This window comes from Eublepharis macularius, chromosome 2 (assembly GCF_028583425.1).
Source record: "Eublepharis macularius isolate TG4126 chromosome 2, MPM_Emac_v1.0, whole genome shotgun sequence".
NCBI lineage: Eukaryota > Metazoa > Chordata > Lepidosauria > Squamata > Eublepharidae > Eublepharis > Eublepharis macularius.
Window position 1 is genome coordinate 166,363,840 of NC_072791.1, and position 21,010 is coordinate 166,384,849.

The 21,010-nt window shown below is 41.0% G+C and overlaps 1 protein-coding gene across 2 annotated transcripts in view; it reads right to left on the reverse strand.

Moving 5' to 3' along the window:
- The window catches only part of ADCY5 (adenylate cyclase 5), a 309,257-nt gene that overhangs the window by 268,700 nt on the left and 19,547 nt on the right, over nucleotides 1–21,010 (reverse strand). The window lies entirely within an intron of this gene.

The following is a 21,010-nucleotide window of genomic DNA, read 5'->3' on the forward strand; positions in this document are numbered from 1 at the left end:
TTTCAGAAATTATAGATTTGTTTTCATTGAAGGATAGGAACTTTAAAAGTGCTATAGAGATCCAGCCGCCCCTAAATCCTCTCAGTACTAGTTTGTTGAAAACTTCTTAGATCAATAACCAACAGAGAAGTAAATTCTTTCCATATACCATAACAAGGTGCCCTGTCCAGGTGAGCCTGATCTCATCAAATCTCAAAAGCTAAGCAGGGTTGGCCTTGTTTAATAATTGGATGGCAGACCTCCAGTGAAGACCAGGATTGCAGAGGCAGGCATTAGCAAACTGCCTCTGTTAGCCTCTTGCCATGAAAACCCCACTAGGGGTCACCATAAGTCAGCTATGACTTGAGGGCACTCTCCTCCACCACCACCACATCAAGATAAATTTAAGGACTGTCATTTATACTGACGATTAATCAACTGAAGTATTGGATTAGGCTCCCACTGTACCAAGCAACTGTAGCTACTGAACATGGGGTGTAGCAGAGTTTGTGGGTCCTTCGTTTTAACCTACATATTTCTCCATGTTCCGTTACATTATTTAGGAGGTCGCCCTGGGTCTTGCCCAATGGATTTCTTTGGCCATTGTTCATCACAATTGTCGGTGCAGAGGTTCTCTTGAAGTTGTCTCAGTAAATATGGGATGGGGTCACAGTGGAAACTCTGCATAGCTGTACTCACTGGACAAGCCATTGCACTAGGTGTTCTCATAATATGAAGCAGGCGTTCCTTTGGGCAGGCTGCACAGTTGCCAGGAGACTCATAAATTCTTTCTTCCTACTGTTTTGATTCACCCCAAATGCAGAGTACAGTTCCTTACAGCTCAAAACAACGCAAGACTCACTGTAGTCATTGTCAACAGAAGGAGAAGCTTGTTGAAGGTTTCTTTTGCTTGCTTGATGCTATTCTCTGACAATTCAGGTTCCACAGTCTCCACTTTGCCCTGTCTATTTTATCCTGAGAAATCAAGGGAAAGTGTGGCCCAACCCAGCTGGACAGTCTTTGATGCACACCATGCACATTTGGGGAATGGAAATTCTCATTGCCTTCTTGACTAGAGTGCATCATTTTCACATGGCATTAGAAGCTCTGGAAGGGAAAGAAGGATCTCTCTTGTACCACCTATGTATCTGAAGTCTCTGTCCTCAATTTCTGATCTAGTGTTACTGAAAAAATGTCACAATAACATCTCAGGCTGATGTGGTGTCAGTTAATGAAACCACATTGGCTTAAATCCAAGTACTTTGAGCTACCTGTTTTGCAGACTGGCTGTAAAAAAACAGTATTTAAATCAGAAGAAACAATTAAAAAGCAAAAGCTACCTCTCAATAATGTTATTTCTGAAGCCAGAAGATGAAAACTCTTGCTATGGGAGCAGTTTTTGCCATAAACTGCTAGTGTACTAATTTATGCCTGGCACAAGCAGTATCTGTAGGCCAGAAATGGCTGATGCATTATTCCTGTTCGACTCTTTAGGTGCTGGGGACAGAGTCACAGAAAGGGTAAAAGTGATTTGCTGAGATTTGTACGGCCACCTGGCTACATTGTCCATTCTTCTGACCTTGCTTTTCCAGTGCTTACCTTTCCCTATTGTGCCCATTAGTCAACATGTTGACAGAGAATAAATACCCTTCCCAGAGCACTATAAATCACAGCTTATGAGATTTGATTCCCACTTGGAAACTCAGCTTGCAATTCTGTCAATTTGGTTCAAATTTCTCTCCTGGTGAATTGCAAATCCAAGAAGTAATACTACTTACTGACAGGCTGAATGCTGAGGGACTTTTAATATAAGAATAGGCTTTGTAAACTGAGGGTGAGTCCATGAGTCTGCGGCCAAGCACATGCTTTTCATGTACAGTTGGAAAGAACTCCCCTCACTTCCAGACCTTGAAAAGCTGCAGCTGATCAGAGTAGACACTGACAGTACTGTACTAGGTTTCGATAAGTCTTTGGTATGAATTCACTGTGTTTTTTCAGTCCAACACATTTATGTCTTGAAGAAGCACAAGGAGGGACCTGTTATTTTAAAAATCCAGGGGAAAAGAATGGGCACTGACTCAGAGGAAATGTATCTGCCAAGGCCGCCTGTACACCCAGCCCGCTAGTCCTTCAAGGAGCAAAGAAGTATTCCCCTTGAATCCACCTGGGAAGGGGAAGTTCTGCTCCCTATTTGGAATAGGGAAATTGGTCTCAAGATATATAAACACATGTGTCTTCTGAGCCCAATTCTTTCACTTTAGAACCTTGCCAGCAGGGAAACAACTAGCAAGGTCATCCTGGCTTCTCTTAACTAACTCTTATTAGCCCTCCTCCCTGTTTGTGCGCTTACGTGTTTTCGTGTTTTGTTTATTTGTTGTTTTAAATATTTTATATACATTTGTATTTTAAATGATGTTTTTTAATGTTTGAAATGTTTTAATGGGTTAGCGCTTAAAATGTTTTAATATTCACCACCTTGGGGACCCTGACTTGGCCCGAAAGGCAGCACAGAATTTTTTAAAATAAACTTTCATCGCCACTCAACAGAGAGCTCGCACAAGCCCAGTGCTCTCTGCCTGCAGCAGCCTGAAGCAAAATAAATGAAACAGGCACAGGGGTACCTGCCCCTGTATATGGCCCCTGCCAGCTTAGAAGGAGGGGAGGGTGTTTCAACCTAGCAATATTTTCCTGCAGTCCTTTGCCAACCAGCCTGTTATGACCCTTACTTTCTCTTGGGTAGATTTTTCCTTTTATATTTCCCTTAACACCCTCTAGGTAGTTTGCTACCACCAGGAATATTATATTCCAAGATATTTTATTTAAGTTTTCCCTTTTATAACATGCCTAAGCGTCAGGCTCCTTCGTGGTTCTATGTGGCCCTGAGGATAGGAATGGGATATAGCAATGACACCTACTCTGGGATATAATAAAAACAAAATAAACTTTTATTTTTTCAAGAAGCGTATCGGTTTCATGAAAGTAGTTCTCTGTTTGTTAAAGTTACTTCCTATAAACTCATTCACACAAATCTCTTCTAAGGCTTCACATACAGTTAGCCCTTTTCTCTGACTCAATATTTCTCTCACACATGTACTTAAAGTTACTCAGGCTGCACACAGCTAGCCTGCTTTCTTCTGACTGAAACTTTTCTCTCTGCACTGTCAGTCTCAAACTGCATTCACTCCGCCCACACTCTCAGTCATCAACCAATCATATGACTCATTCTTCCCTCTCTCTCTCTCTCTCTCTCTCTTACCCCCACTCTTCACCTATCTCACACCAATCATTTAAAGATGCATGCACACATTTACTTGAAATCATTACAGGGGAGGGTGTTTCAACCTAGCAATATTTTCCTGCAGTCTTTTGCCAACCAGCCCTTCTCCCCATGTAGGGTTGCCAACATTCAGGTGGGGCCCAGAGATTTCCCAGAATTACAACTAATCTCCAGACAACAGGGATCAGTTCCCCTGGAAAAACTGGCTGCAATACCCAAGAACAGTATAGGAAAAACAGTACAGGAAAGTAGATGAAATAGAGGAATTCTTAAGAGGAGAGCAGGCCCATATCTACAATGGCTGTAGAAACTAGAGCCAGATCCTGTTTCAAATAGAAGTATGAAGAAGTGCCAGAATGGCTTTGCAAATAATATTTTATTGTGTCTCATAGTATGCAGTTTTGTCAAGTGGCTTCTTGGTAAACTACAGGATGGCATGTACTTTTGGATAGGAATGGATGACACTCAGTCTGCTACAACTATCAACAAAATATGAGCATTCGGGTTCTAACTAGTCCTCCATACCCCATCAAAATGCAGTTTGCCCCTAGTAAGATTTCATTGTTAATCAGCTAAAAATAGGCAGGTAATCTGTAATACATGTAGTTCCAAATCTTTTTCCTAAAAAGATCTATAAAGTGTTTGTCCAATCCCATCTCTTGATCCAAACTTAGGGTTGCCAGCTCCAAATTGGGAAATTCCTGGAGATTTGGGAAGTGAAACCTGGAGAAACCTGGAGAAAGTGGGGTTTGGGGAGGGAAAGGACGTTGGCATGGCATAATTCCATAGAGTCCACCCCTCAAAGTAGCTATTTTCTCCAGGTGAACTAATCTCTGTGGCCTGGAGACTAGTTGTAATTCCAGGAGATCTCCAGCCACCACCTGGAGGCTAGCAACCCTATCCAAACTGCAAGCATGCATCTTCTTCAAAAGTCAGATCAGTTTTCTTCATCCACTGCTGGATGCATCAAAACTGAATGAAAGCAAAAATATGCAAATGGAGGAGGAAAGGTGAATCCTCCATAAGCAAGAGAGAAAGAATAACGCATATTTCAGAGCTCTTCAGAGTGGCTTCAGAGATTACTACTAATACTCAACAGGGACGAGCAGTTGGACATTTAACAATCAGGCAGCCAATCTAAACAATGCCCTTTTGTAAACATGCTAAATGCTCTGAAATTTTTTTCACCCAACACTCAGGGGCATTTGGAAACTTACAGCATTGACAATTATTCTGGTACTTCTGTCTGTTTCCAGTTGCCTGGACAGTGTGAGGGCTAGCAAGGAGAGAGAATAACTCAGTAGGTAGGTGCCTGATAGGAATATTATCCACACAATATCATCAGGCCATCTTCCTGCCACACAGCATCATTCTAATTGGCATTTTTATGTACAGCATTTCCACTTTCTGCCAACCACTGCAACATCTTAGTAGGCTTATGGAAGCTTTCTGATTCTATATAAGCATTAGTTCTTTGTCTGTATAACCTATTTTGTTCTCTGGGGCTGTGCACAGCTTTGATTGTATAGGCTGGCAGACAGGCAAAGCTGCACTGTCCAGGAATGGAGAATATGGGCAGGGAGCCAGTTTTAGACCCTCCCTCCCAAAGGCATCCTACTTGCCTGTTCGTACTGAATGTTTCTCCTCCGTGCTGCACAACCGAAGACAGCCACACACACATTTAAGAGAGACAAGAGAGGACAGCAATGATGATAGATCATACCATAATTCATCTTGCATTCTATGCAAGAAAACAACTGATTCAGGATCTGAAATCTCACAGATGTTTTTATTGTATTAAAAAGCAGGCACAGAGGGGGGTGTGTGTGTGTGTGTGTGTGTGTGTGTGTGTGTGTGTGTGTGTGTGTGTGTGTGTGTGTGTGTGAGAGAGAGAGAGAGAGAGAGAGAGAGGGGGGGGGGGGGAGAGAGAGAGGGAGAGGGAGATGTGCCAGATCAGCCCAATCCCATGTAAAACAAAGCCAAAACACGGGGGCCAGTCTTGCTGCCTTTCCATTTTACCTCATTGTATTTTCTTTGTAAGCTATTCTTCCTGGCTAGTCAGCAGTGTTAGAAGAAAAACGAAGCTCAGGGAGGAGAGGCACTGGAGGGTACAGAGTTCCTCCCTCCTCATACATGTGCCATCAAGTCACAACCAACTTACAGAGATCCCAGCAAGGGGCTTTCAAGGTAATTAAGAAGCACAGATGGTTTGCCACTGTTTTCCTCTACAGAGTCTTCCTTAATGGTCCCCCATTCAAGTACCGACCCTGCTTAGCTTCTGAGATCTTATGAGACTGGGCTATACCATGCCGCCTTCCTTCTCCTATCTCCCCTCATACTTTCTAAAAAATGAAACATACCCATTATTTCTCTCTATGAGCCAAGCTACAAGTGACGAATGACACTTGAAGGGCAAGCGAACAGACTCACGTGTATTCCTCCCTGTTCACTTGTGCTCCACTTGATCGTGATCACTTGCCGTTCAAGTGTCATTCATCACTTGTAGCTTGGCCCTATGTCTGCTCCAAAACTGAGGATTTTAATTGCCTACTGAACAAGGATGCTTTTCTTTAAAAAACCCGTATGAAATTTGGAGGGAGGATCACTTGGGTAAGAGATGTGTGAGGAAAGTTCATTCCAACAGGTAAGGGGACTACGAGTCACACTGGGAAATATGTTTTCTTTTTAAACCAAGGGAAATTAAAATGATGATGATGGTGATGATGATGATGATGGTTTCTTCATGCAACTAGCTTTCAATCCAGTCTTAAAGAATCCATCTTGAGTTTTTAAAATCAATTAACAGGGGAATCTTTGTTTGCACACCCCAACTGGCTTAACAGATCAGTCACTACCTTATGCTTGGCTGATACGAGTTTGTCTGCGTGCTGGAGGATGGCATAAGCTGCTCCCTTACAACATTACAAGAAACACGGGTCAAATCCACATTACTCATTCTAAGTCGCATGTTCCCCGCATTCCCCACGCAATCCCGAGTGCCGGTCACATTACCTCATTAAACAGACGCATTTCATTCGCATTTCTCCCGAATATGTGGTCACAGGTTTTCAACGGGAGTTTCACGGTGGCCGTGAACGGGCCAATGCGCAATTTACGTGGTTTTTTTAAAAACCACCCCCCTTCCTGTCTCTCCGGCCGTTCCGAGAGTTCCTAGTGGCTGATCCAACTTGCAAGTGTTCCGTAGTCTGCAAAAGACTGTTTTTGACTTCATAGCATTGGATTTATTGATTATGCTGTTTCTGAATCAAATCTGGTAGTTTGAAAAATCATTTTGGGGTGAATCCATCCTCAGAATGGACTCGCGAAACTTCCTTTTTAACTGTTTTTTATTTTTTTTATTTTATGTTACTGTAATATCGAAATTACGAAATATCGAAATAATGACACTCCAAGGAAGTGAAACTTCAGTAAAATTCAAGCACTGAACTGTCCTGCATAGGAAAGGCCCACGAAAGCTTCCCACATGCTTCCAAATTTCCAAAAAAGAAACGGGAGAGAGCCATCAGTGCTGTCAGTGGGGAAAAGAGAGGCATCATTATCTTCAATGATGTTTCTTTATAAGGCAAGATCAAAATAACGGAAAAGTGCGCTCAAAAAATTTTTAAAAATGGGCGGGAAAAAAAGGTCCCGCCCAAAAAAGCAGTTTTCGAGCAGCCGTGTGACCGGAGAGACGCACGAGAAAGACTGATTGGAAGCAGGAATGTGAACAAAGAGGAAAAAATCGCGGATTGGGGGCAAACGGAAGATATCCGATAAACATGCGGGTAATGGGTGAATGTGGATTCGACCACCATCAGTCTAACATGAAAGTGACTAAGCAAAACTGGGAAAGGCATAAGAACATAAGAAGAGTCCTGTTGGATCAGACCAGTGGTCTATTTACAGTGCAATCCTAAGCAGAGCTACTCCAGTCTAAGCCCACTGAAGTCAATGAGTTTAGACTGGAGTAATTCTGTTTAGGATTACACTGTTAGTCCAGCAACCTATTTCACACAGTGACCATCAGGACAGATTTAGGTGGGTAGCCATGTTGGTCTGCAGTAGAACAGCAGGATTTGAGTCCCATAGCACCTTAGAGACCAACAGATTTTCAAAGTGTAAGCATGTCTGACTCTCAAAAGCTTACCCTCTGAAAATCTTGTTGGTCTCTAAGATGCCACTGGATTGAAATCCTGCAGTGGCCATCAGGTTACCCTGGAAGGCCAACAAACAAGGCATTAAAGCCAAGGCCTGCCTCTGCACTGCTGAGTTGCTGCCAGTTGAAATAGCTAGTACTGGACTAGATGGACCAATGTTCTGAACATCAGTTTCAGATGTTCATACATAACTGTTGAGAATTCATCAAAGACATCCCAATCCACATTAAGTTTGAGCAATTGTACAATATTACTATTGACTATTCAAATATTCAAATACCCAAAAATTCAAAAGAGGAAGACACAAAATGAGATGGCTTGACTCAATAAAGAAAGGCACACATCCTCCAGTTTGCAAGATCTGAACAAGTCTGTTAATGACAGAACATCCTGGAGATCTTTTATTCATGGAATCACCATAAGTCAGAAGCAACTTGATGGCACTTAAAACATACACGTTCAAGTACTCATGGCAGATAGATGGCAATAAAAAAATCTACACTGCTGTGGATGAGTTTCCTCTCAGTTGCAGATCCCAGTATTCAAACTGGGAATACTAGCAAGCTACATCACAGCATTTGGGAGAAAACGAATGCCCCAAGAAAAGACCAAGATGCAGCACATCACAGAAAAAAATAAAAATAATCGACTTAACAACACAATAACTGTAAAGTACTGACAACCAGTATCTCACAGAGCAGCAGTTTTCAACTTTTCCAGGCTTGGAACCCACTGAGCTGCATATTTGTGATATCACAGATCTGTGACAGGAAGAGGGTGAGCCAGAGCTATGAGCCCCTTAGTGCCAAGGGAAGGATCATAGAGTACAGACCAAGAAGGCCAGGGACAGAAATTACAATCACAACCTAAATTGTTGTGATCCGCCCTGAGCCCACTTGGTTGGGGAAGGCGGACTATAAATTTAAGTAAATAAATAAATACAACCTGAGCACCAGAAGTGATGAACAATCCAGGGAGGAATCCTCTCTAGAGCTGAGTGGCTGTAATTCACCATTCTGCTGATGCCCTCAGTATGTGTACAAAGAGTATCAGAAGCTGTGGCCTCCTTATTCTCACTGCATGCACCATAGCAACAGCAAAAAGAGGCACAGCACTGCTAGTAACCTAGCAGGTAGGCCTCCATGACCAAATGGAAAGCCCAGATTCAAATTCTAAACATCCAGGTTAGTCACTCATTATCTCTAAAACTAACCTATTACAAGGTCATGAGAATCAAATTTTTAAAAATCAATATATGCCCCCTTAGCTCCTTAGAAGATAGGTGAGAGGGAAGTATAACAAAATATTAAGCCTGATACTTCTATACCCCAGATATCTTATCAACTAGCTGACCCAACTGTGGGGCTCCTGTCACTTCGTGGTGAGTCTTGACCTGATTTGGAGGAATTGCTGCTATGGAACTGTCAGCTGTGACCATAGGTGGCTGCACATATGGCAGCACCACATTAAGCATTAGGCAAATTAAATTAGTCCCTTCAAAATAGCTCCTTCCTTTGAGACTCGCTTCCAATTATACTCATTTAGAGATAAGGAGAGAAAGGCATTAAGAAGCCACAATACACCTGGGTTGCTTCCAGTAGCAGTACTAATTGCCACACTGGGATAGTAAATAGCTCTCAAACACAGTACATTACAGAATAACTCTAATCTTATGTAGAAAAAAGTCTGGAGTGGTAACACCAGTCCAATAGTGTTGGTCTAATCTTAATGTTGCCTAGGAGCTCAGACTGGAGGTCCTCCATCCAAGCTGTGCAGCAATCTGCTGCATATTTATGTGGCCAGCCAAAGAGAAGCAGCAGCTTCTACACACCTAATTGCCCCTAGCATTCGACAGAAGTTTTTTCTCATTAATCCTCAACAGGAATAAGTGTCGCCAAAATTAAAAAGACAACACTTTGCATTGTCATTGGCAGAAACACAGCAATTAGCATAAAGGTGTGGGGTTTTCCCCATTTGCTTACTGGTTAAACAATATATTTACTCATATGTCAATGGTGTGTCAATGGTGTGATCCCCTGTGGTTAAAATATTTGACACTCAGAAATTGAAAAATTGACAAATCTACAGCATAGCAGGGGGGGGGGGAATGTACACATCCCAATTATAATCGGAGGCTATAGAATTCCCTCATTTCAATCTAGTTTACCTGGGTAATTCAATCCATAAACTAGGGAAATGTCATCAAGCTACCACTCAGCTTTTTGTAGGAACCCCATCCCAGTAATGCAGTCACTCCCCCTGAAATTCACATGTTTCTTCTTGAGTTCAGTATCTCCCATTCTTGATCTAATCCTGTTATGGATTCTAATCCCCACTGTTCCTGTACCTGCTTTCCCAATTTTGTGGTTGGCTTTCTTCCTGAATCTTCACTCCTTAGCTGAATGGCTGAATCCCTCACCTCAGACCCCCAACTTCTTAGCTGGCTTTAGTTTGGATTTTCCCTGCACCCCAGACCAACTTCTCCTTCGCCCTGGATTACAGCCCAGCAGGTTCTTCTTTTCTTTTAATCCTTTATTTCCCCCCCTTAGATTCCCCATTTACCCCAGTCACGCAACAGCCAAGGAGGGCGTTGACAGCGCTGCATTTCTGTACTGAAACACGGTTTCAAGTTTTTGCTCTCCCTTATATTTCGTCTCTCTAGCCTTGTATCTCGCTACAAGAAGAAAGATTATTTCTTTTTGAGATTCTCTCTCTAAGTGCTGTTCTTCCCTCCTAATTGGAGTGCTATGCCAAAGCTGGACCTGGTATATACCAAACTGTTTGATCTCGAAATAATTGTCCTGGTGACAAGGTCTGACCCTACACATGTAGAGGAAGCTTTGTATGTTATGGGCCCAAGGTGTATCTATTGGGTTAACAGAGGAACTTTAGGAGACTATAGTTAAGGCAAGAAGTGGTAGAAACAGTTTGTCAAGGAGGATGAGTTTTTATACTTTTTAGATTTTGTCATTTGTACAGACGTCCACCATCCTTTCCCAGAACTTAGTTGACTGGTTAAAAGTTGGTCATGGCCTTGAAAGAGCATTCTTCTTTTAAACATATCATTATATAGGTCAGGGAAGGAGAGAAGGTGGCATAGTATAGCGCAATCTGATCAGATCTCGGAAGCTAAGCAGGGTCAGTACTTGGATGGGAGACCACCAAGGAAGACTCTGCAGAGGAAAGCAATGGCAAACTATCTCTGCTTCCCACCTGCCATGAAAGCCCCAGCAGGGGTTGCCATAAGTCAGTTGTGGCTTGATGGCACTTTACACACGTATAGATCAGGGGTTCTCAACATGGCATCTGCTGTGCTGACACCTTCCAAATGTTTTTAGAAAGAGGGTAGGACCAGGTGAGGCTTTTTCCTAGCAGGGCATGATGATGATGATGATGATGATGATGATGATGATGATGATGACAATGATAACAACATTCAATTTATATACCGCCCTTCAGGATGTGTCAGGCTATGGATGACAGGATATGGCAGACAGGTCCCTGTACCACTGCAACAAGAAGTCAAAGCTCTTGGTTAAATGGTTTTATTCAGAAATCCAATCTTTTCCATATATATTTCCATAGAGTTACTCAGAGGCAAAAAAGCATCTCAGTAGTACATCCTTCTTTGTTAGGAATAAAGACTTAAGGAAAGTACAACTCTAAATACCCACTCATTTCCCCCCCCCTCCCAGCTAGACCACAAGTTTGCGCGGGAAAGGGTCTGGGAATGCATGAGAGTAAACTGTAACATTCAGAAAGAGCAAGGTCACTTCAGTGAGCTTCAAAGAAAAAACAGATAACACAGCTGCGTTCTCAGACTGCTAGAGGGAGAAACGAAATTTACGGTTAGAGCATTTGCAAAGCATTTGCAAAGTGAAATCAACATACAGCATTATCAATGGTTCAACACCTAGAACATACAAAACAAAGGCATGGATGAAGGGGTGCAGACATGACAGGATGACTTAACACCCACTCAGAGTGGTTTACAAAGTATGTCATTATTATCCCCACAACAAAACACCCTCTGAGGTGGGTGGGGCTGAGAGAGCTAGAAGCTGTGACTGACCCAAAGTCACCCAGCTGGCTTCAAGTGGAGGAATGGGGAATCAAACCCGGTTCTCCAGATTAGAGTCCCGCGCTCATAACCACTGCACCAAACTGGCTTCTGATGGGAGCTCTGATTGGCTTTGCCCATAGGCTCAAAAAGATTAGGGAGCCCTGCTTATTAACCAGCAAACTTGAGTCAATTGATTTTGCATGTAAGGGAGCTTTTGGAGACCAAGGACAACAGATCTTTAATCAATGGGATCCCTGGAACATACCAGCAGGTGGACTACTTACATGTGAGAGTATCCAGAGGACGTTTCTGCTAGTTTGGGGCCCCATATTTATATCAAAATGGATCAACTGAGTCATATGGTCTTTTGAGGAGCACAAAGAAAGGGTTCCCTGTAGGTATAGCCTCTCTCGCAACACCTTCAATTTGCACCACTCCGACTTCCAGTTTGGGATCCATGGAGGTCTAACGCAGCTCTAAGAGCTGAGCTGTCCGTGCCGCTGTTTGGAAGGCTGGAGAGGCGCCGTCAGCCCGCAGCCACCTGTTCTCAGGCGGAGAACAGGCAAGTATGCATTCTAACCTGAGGGCGCATTGATCTCGGGCGAGGGGGGGGTCTGCGCAACGAACTCTCACTCGCCCTTGAGGTCCCACCCGAAGACAGGTGTGCTAAGATCTCTGCAGCGGCTCTGGAGTCATTCTTTTTGGCATAAGACCTACATGCCCAAGCCTCGGTAAAGCAGCAAGGGGAATTGATGTGATTTAATAACAGAAGCAGCGATTACAACCCAAGAAAACGTCTAAGAAGGTAAAGATTGCTATCTCTCAAAACGGGACAGTTTAATATAAGAAACAAAATACTAGGGAGGATTTAAAAACTGCAACAGATTGATTACTAAAAGGGGAAGTTTCGGCAAGGAAAAATTTTAAAAAGAGACATTGTAAAGTGAAGTTAGCACGGAAAGTTGATTATTGTTTACATACCTGCGGCGGAGGAGAGATAGCGAACTGTGGGAAAGTTCTAACATCGCGAGAGTTGCTGTGAACTGTAAAGGAACAGGAAGTACATCAAGATCATAGAAAGCTTTGAGAGAAGCGGCTCTTTGTGGGCTCCGGAAGTAGAAGATCGCCATTTTTCAGAAGGGCAAACTGCGGCTTCAGTGGAAACGGAAGTAGGCCATCTTGGAAAAGGTATGGGCGAGTGCTTCATGTAAAACCATAGAGAAAAAACGCCCGACATTTTGGACAGTGTAAAACAGCTCTGGACTAGATTTAATTGATTTGGAACTTTTAAAAATAGTAGAAAACATTAGATAAGCGCCACGGATTTGAGGAAGAGGGCGGACTCGTGGGAGTGGAGCAAAGCTAGCCCCACGATGTCGAAGGAGGAGTGGCAGGCGGCGATTGCAGAGGGAAATAAAGAGCTTAAGGAAATGATACAAGAGATGGCAAGAGAGTTTAAAGACTTTAAAGAGACACTTAAGACGGAGATGGCAGAATTGACGAAAGGTGTGGATAAAATACAAAATGATTTGCAAGCTACACAGCAGAAAGTAGTAGAAAATACGGTTGAATCTCTAGCGGACGCGCAGAAAACCGAGATGAGTGCACTGAGAGGGAGAATCGCCGTCGCAGAAAGTAAACAAATGGAAAAGCAACTTAGATTTCGTTCGATCCCGGAAACGGAGGAAAAGACAGCCCGGGAGCAGATTACAGTAATTTTGGCAGTCTACCTGGGGAAGGAAGAAGAGGAAATTGCGGCTCTTCTAGATGTGGTATACAGAATTAACTCAAGATTTGCGGCTCAGAGGAAGCTACCAAGGGATATGATTGTGCAATTTACGACAAGAAATACAAGAGAGCAAATTGTGACTAAACAATTCCAAGATCCATTAGAAATCGATGGTAAAGTGGTGAGAATTATGAAGGAAATACCTAGAGCGGTTTTGTTGGATCGGAAAAAATACAGAGAGCTGGTCCAGATGTTAAAGGACTTGAAAATTAGATATAGATGGGAAATACCGGAAGGACTGGCCTTTGAGTTTGGGGGAGAAAGGAAATTCATCAGATCTGGTCATGAGATGGAAGTGTTTATTAGGGAAAATGAAAAAGACTTACCAAAATGCACGAGAATTTGATCATGGATTGTAAAATTATATCCTGGAATGTAAATGGACTAAATTCACCTGGTAAGCGAAAGATTGTTTTCCACTGGCTATTAAAGCGAAAAAGTAACATAGTGTGCTTGCAGGAAACGCATATTAAAAAGCAAGATAGAAAATATTTGAAATGTGCAAAATTAGGAAATGAGTTTGTAGCTGCTTCAAAAAAGAAGAAAAGGGGAGTTGTGTTGTATATAAAGGAAGAGCTGCAACCTAAATTAGTGTTAAGCGATGTGGAAGCTAGATATTTAGCAGTGGAAATAATTTGGAACTCAAAGAAGTTATTGGTGATTGGAATATATGCGCCCAACGGCGCAAAAGAAAATTTCTTTACAGACTTGGGGAAACATTTAGATGAGTTGTCTTATGACCAGATAATTTTAGCAAGGGATTTCAATGGAGTTACCAATATAGAAGAAGATAAGAAGTCTACAACTGTAAAAAAGAAAAGAGGAATATTGCCAAAGTTGTTCTTTGCACTAAAGGAACAAGAGACTTTAGAAGATGTATGGAGAAGGCAGAATCCCAAAAATAGACAATATACATTTTATTCTGCAAGACATTCTACTCTATCGAGAATTGACATGATCTGGGCTTCCAAAGAACTGGTACTGTGGACCAGAGATGTGGAAATAATGCCCAAGGTAAGCTCAGATCATAATCCAATCATGTGGAGATTTGGCAAAAATAATAAAAGAAGAGGATGGAGAATAAATGAAGACCTACTACAGTCGGTAGAGAATGTTGAGTTGCTGCGGAGAGAGACCAAATTCTTTGTACAAAGTAATTTGAATAAAGAGGTGTCGAATAATAAGGTTTGGGACACATATAAAGCTGTGATCAGAGGTATACTGATGGACTTGAACGCAAGAGCTAGGAAGAAAAAAAGAGGAGAAAAGACTAGAAATTATGGAAAAAATAAAAGCCAAAGAGGTACAACTTAAGAAAAGACCAGGGAAAAAGAAAATATACCACGATATTAGAATATTGCAAGAACAGTTGGCGGCAATGAACAACAAAGAAATAGAATGGAACTTAAAGAGAATGAATCAGAAGTCGTTTGAAGGGGCAAATAAACCTGGGAAATACCTGGCGTGGCAACTAAAAAAAAGGAAGGAGAAGAAAACTGTAAGTAGAATTCGGGAAGATGATAAAATATTTATGGACCAAGCAGCCATCAGTAGAGCCTTTTTTAAATTTTATGCCAAACTGTATCAAAAAAAAGAGGTGAATAAAGAATCCATAGTGGAGTATTTGGATAAGATGAAACTTCCAGCAATTTCTGAAGAATGGAAGGAGAAATTAAATGGGGAAGTGACAGAGGAAGAAATAAAAAAAGCAATACAGTCAACGAAATTAGGGAAGGCCCCGGGACCAGATGGACTAACGGCAAAATTTTACAAAGTGATGGCCAATGAATTAGTACCCTTTCTAAAATAAGTGTTGAACGGAGCTATGCACGGTCAAAGGATCCCTGAGACGTGGAATGAAGCCAATATTTCATTGATTCCGAAAGAGGGGCAAGATGTGACCAATGTTAAAAATTATAGACCAATTTCGTTATTGAATAATGACTATAAAATTTTTGCAAAGGTATTGGCAGAAAGGATAAAAGGACGGCTGTCGGAATTCATCGCAGAAGAACAGGCTGGGTTTTTACCCAATAGACAAATTAAGGATAACTTAAGGACAGTAATAAATGCTATCGAGTATTACGACAGACACTGTGACAGGGAAGTTGGTTTTTTCTTCGTAGACGCTGAAAAAGCATTTGACAATTTGAACTGGGACTTTATGTTTGCCACTATGGAAAAGCTGCAAATGGGAGAAAAGTTCATACAAGCGGTTAAAGAAATCTATAAAGACCAATGTGCAGCGATTGTAGTGAATGATGACTTGACAAAAAGACTGAAAATAAGTAAAGGTACAAGACAAGGTTGCCCTCTATCTCCATTGTTGTTTATTTTAATTTTGGAAATATTGATGATTCAGATACGGGAGGACGATGCAATTCGAGGTATAAAAATAAAGGAATTTGCCTACAAAGTCAGGGCATTTGCGGATGATATAATGTTAATAGTAGAGGATCCAATTGATAATATGCCAAATAAAGAAAATAAAGGAATTTGGAGATCTGGCTGGTTTCTATGTAAATAAAAAGAAATCGAAGATATTATGTAAAAATATGACTAAACAGAAGCAACAAGAGCTGATGGAGATTACAGACTGTGAGGTAACAAACAAAGTAAAATATCTTGGTATCGAATTAACTGCCAAAAACATAGACTTATTCAAGAATAACTATGAGAAACTGTGGATACAAATAGAGAGCGATTTGATAAAATGGAATAAATTGAACTTATCATGGTTGGGAAGAATAGCGGCAGTAAAGATGAATGTTTTACCGCGAGTGATGTTCTTGTTGCAAACAATTCCAATCATTCGAGACTCCAAACAATTTGACAAATGGCAAAGGAAAATTTCTGACTTTGTGTGGGCAGGTAAAAAACCACGAGTAAAAATGAAGGTGTTGCAGGATGCTAAGGAGAGAGGTGGTTTACAACTGCCCAACATAAGACTATACTATGAAGCAATATGTTTGACATGGTTAAAGGATTGGATAACGTTGAAAAACCGTAAGTTGCTGGCCTTGGAAGGACATAAAAAAATATTTGGGTGGCATGCGTATTTGTGGTATGATAAAATAAAAGCGGACTCCATGTTTTTGCATCATTATATTAGGAGAAGCCTTTTTACTATTTGGAAGAAGTATAAGATTTACATGAAAGATGGAATTCCTTCATGGGTAGTTCCGTATGAAGTAATAGATCCGAGAACTGTTGACAGTGAACAGCAATGTTTAACCTACAAGGAGATAATACAGATACAATACTCAGTACCTAAAATAAAAACAGAAGAAGAATTGTCTCCTAGTTATGGATGGTTTCAATATAGACAGATCAGAGATCTTTATAATTCGGACTGCCTAAGGGGAGGAATAAGGATGGAAAACTCGGAACTAGAGGAAATAATTTTACAAGAAGGCAAGAAAGAAATATCTAAGATTTATAAAATACTTTTAAAATGGCATACTGAAGATGAGACTGTAAAAGTCCAGATGGTGAAATGGACAATTAATTTTCATAAAGAAATAACAATGGAAGCATGGGAGCATTTGTGGAAGAATACGCTGAAAATTTCAACATGTACTAATATTAAAGAGAATGTCTACAAAATGATATATAGATGGTACTTGACGCCAAAGAAAATTGCGCTTGGAAATACAAATATGTCAGATAAATGCTGGAAATGTAAAAAGCACGAAGGATTGCTATATCATATGTGGTGGACTTGTGAGGTAGCTAAGCAATACTGGGGAGATATAATTGAAGTAATAAATGAGATTCTACAAATTCAAATAAACAAGAACCCAGAACTGTTGCTATTGAACTTGGGAGTGGAGTGTTCCAACGCAGTATAGGACATTGTTATTTTATATGACAACAGCAGCAAGACTTTTGTATGCGCAGAAATGGAAAGAGCAAGAAGTACCAACTATAGAAGATTGGATTTACAAATTGCTGTACATGGCAGAGATGGATAAAATGACAAGAAAGTTGAAAGACCTTGATCCAGGACAATACACTGCAGACTGGGGGAAGCTGAAACAGTACTTAGAAAAAAAATGGGATGTGAAAGGAGAACTGTGGCAGTTTGAGAATTACTAAAATGTGATATTGTAAATGAAAGAGAGAAGTGACTTTACCATTAAGGGGGAATTTAACTATTAGAATCTAAGCTAGCTTTATGTTTAAGAAAATTCTAGATAGAATAATTAAGTATAAGTTAAAGGGATATATATAAGTCAGTATTACGTGTAACGAAATTTTATTCAGAATACGTAGTTAATTAATAAGAATTATAACAAATATTGTAATGGATTTTTATAGAATACAGTATAATACAGCATGTAATAGAATTTGAATATGCTTAGAATAAGAGTTATGATATATATTAGAGAAGAATATTAATGAAATTGAGTAATAAGAGGGATTAGGGGTTGGAAAGCTGCTGGAAGTCGATAAGGGAGGGGGGAGGAAAGGGTGGGGGTCAGAATTAATTAATTAGGGGATTGAATGTATGTATACATTTTTTAATTTGGGCTCACCAATAAATTTTTTTATAAAAAAACAAAAACAAAAAACAATTTGCACCACTCCAGCCTCACTGCAGAAAACTTCTCATATTAACTAGGATAGCTTAACAAAATCTCCATGTTCAAAGGACATGTGCCACTGAATACAAGGGAAGACTGCTGCCTTGATGCCCTGCTCGTGAGCACCTCAGAGTCATTTGGCTGCTAGTTAAGATGGAGGTGTCTCTTGGAAGATCCTACCTAAAGTATAGGACAGAGGTGGTATCTGATACCACAGTAATTTATCTTTCAACTATTTTCCTCCACAGTTGCCAATCAGCTCCACCTCCCGCACACACACAAAGAAAACTACAATTTGTCTTCCTCGTGCCATTTCTAAATCACTGAGTCTTTTCTAACCATATACCCAATTATTTCCACCCACCCCAGTTCAAGGCCAGGTTCAGCTAGCTCTGTCCTTCACAGCTTAACCAATTTCATGGCTTAAGGGAAAAGGATGACAGAGATAGCCAATAATGAACAGCTGCTGCTGCCCCATCAGCAGCCACCTACCAGAACCTTTCCTTCTTCACTGTACCTCATAAAAGTGCAGGTGTCTGTGCAGCATTCAATGGGTAATTAATCTATAAAAAAGCAAGCTCTGCAAAGTCTTTGGGCACCAGCTTAAATAAATAAAAAATAGCCTGTGCACACAAGATAAAAGGACAGTTATAACGCGCTTTGATTTTTCAGCAGTGTTTTGGCCCTTCCGTAAAATGGTGAATGAGGTAATACAATAAATCCTAGGCCAGAGTTTGATGCTCTAGTAATTTTTCTCCATGACACACAGTTGCCAAATACCTACTAAGTTAAGGATCCCCACATTGTCCATTAGGCAGATAACGGAGCTCAATATTTTATTTAAAGTTTGGTCTGCAGTTGTTGAGGGGAAGTGAAAATAAGAAGCCCATGGAATGAAGCCTAACAAGTCCTCAAAAGAGAGAGCCAGAGGCTGCAAGACTTGGATTGCTATAGTATTACTACTACAAGAAACAGGGCCCAAAGGTGAAACAAGGAAAAATGATCTGACGATCTGTGGCTTTGATTTTTAAGAAGATAAATCTGGGAAAAAACAAATAGAAGGGAGGCGGTAGTGGGAAAGAAAATTTTGGAGAGATTAAATTTTAACTACGATGTTTGTTTTAAAAGGTAAGTGTTGTAGAGAAGAAGGGAAATGAAATATGTATTATTGTTTTCTTTAAAAAAAAGAAAGAAACAGGGTACAAAGGTGACAATTACTGCTACAAGAAATGGGGTACAAAGGATCCCCAGAGAAGGTAGGATGCATTGAAGCAGTTACTCCATATTTTTCTCCTCCACACAGGAGTTGCCCTTATTAGGACACTAGGAGACGGCCACGTTACTTGCTTAGGCCCTTTCACTATCTGTCACCCCTCCTACTCTCCCTCTCCTCTCACCCTCCAGTAGCCCAGTTCTCCACCCAACCATGATATCTGTCTACATTTGCATCTCAATTGTAGTTCTATAGTTCTAAAATGGAATAAGTAGATTTTATGAGGATGCAAAAATAAGTATTCAAAAACACTATGAAATTATAAAGCTGCATTTTTATGTATTATTTATCGTCCACCTTTCCCACTGAGACTTAAGGCAGATTACGCAGTGTAAGTCAAACCAATATAAAGCAGAAGCTACCCCATAGAAGCATATCTACATCAACATACAATACCCAGTAAAATAATCTACAGACCCTGTCCCTTTACCAAAACATCTCTCTGAGCCATTTCTTTCAGCACAGCTCTGTTACCTGAGTATAAAAGCCCTTCTGAATAATTCAGTTTTGCACAGTTTGTGGAAAGCCAAGAGAGTGGTAGCTCATTACATACGGTGGGGGCCACCAAAGAGAACTGGGGGGTGGGCGGGCAGCTGTTGATTTTGCCCATTTGGCCCTGTTCAGATGAACAAAGCTGCTGTGGAGCTGCCAGAGCACATGGAGAGAGGTGGTTTTGCAGATATGAGGGGCTAACATCATGAAGGGCTTTGTAAGCAATCGCTAAAACCTTGAATTGAGCCCAATAACTGATAGACAGCCAATGGAGTGACTGCAGAATGGGAATCATATGCATACTCTTTAAGTCCCTGATAACAAAAAAGCTGCAGCATTCTGGACCATCTGGAGTCTCTGAGTTGACTTCCAGGGGAGACCTATGAGGGGAGCATTACAATAATCTAGTCTTGATGTTACCATGGTGTGATTCCAGGTGGCCGGATCAGCTATGTCAAGATCTCAAGGGCCATCTTCCAGGCTAGTTTGAGTTGGGATAAGGCCTTTTTTTTTTTGCAGCTGCATTAATTTGCTTCTTTAGCAGCAGCACTGGATCCAGTATAACCTCTTGGCTCTTAACCGAAACATCAAGGGTCAACTGAACCCCCAATGAAAGTGAGAAGCACAGTGTCCTTCAAATCTCTGCCTTCCCAACGAGCCTCACTTTCATCTTGTCTGGGTTCAGTTTCAATTTGATAACTTATGGCCATTTGACCATAGCTGTCAGGCAGTGACTCAGGATTTCCACTACATCATCAGGTGATTTGGATAGAGAGATATAGGACTGAGTATCATTAAGCCTTAGGGCACATTGGCATATAATTGCAGTGGATGATGTGACAACTAGTGAACCCACTGTAATGCCCAAATGCTACAAAGAGCCAGCGTGGTGCAGTGATTGGAGTAGGATGTGGGAGAATAGGATCTGAGAGACGCAGGTTTGAATCCCCACTCTGCCATGAAAGCTCACTGGGTGATTTCGGGCCCATCACTCACTCTCAACCTAACATACCTCACAGGCATGTTGTGAAGATAAAATGGAGGAATGGAGAATGCTGTAAGTCACTTTGAAACTCCATTTAGTATAAATGAATATAGAAAATAAATAAATATAGAAAAGCCATATAGAAATAAATACATAAATATAGAAAAGCCATATAGTCTTTGAGACTGCCTTCCCACTTTTACCAGAGCAGACACTCAGGAAAAAACACATACTTGCTCCCCCCACCCCCAGACACTTTCTGTAATTCTGGTATGTGCTTCATAGTCTCACAAACTGAACAACAGATATGTCCTCAGAGTTCTCCCTCAATTCATTGAATTCTTCAGGCATAAGGAAGCTACAATATTACGTTGGTTTTATACTGTTTAAACTCTGTTGAAAGAATTCT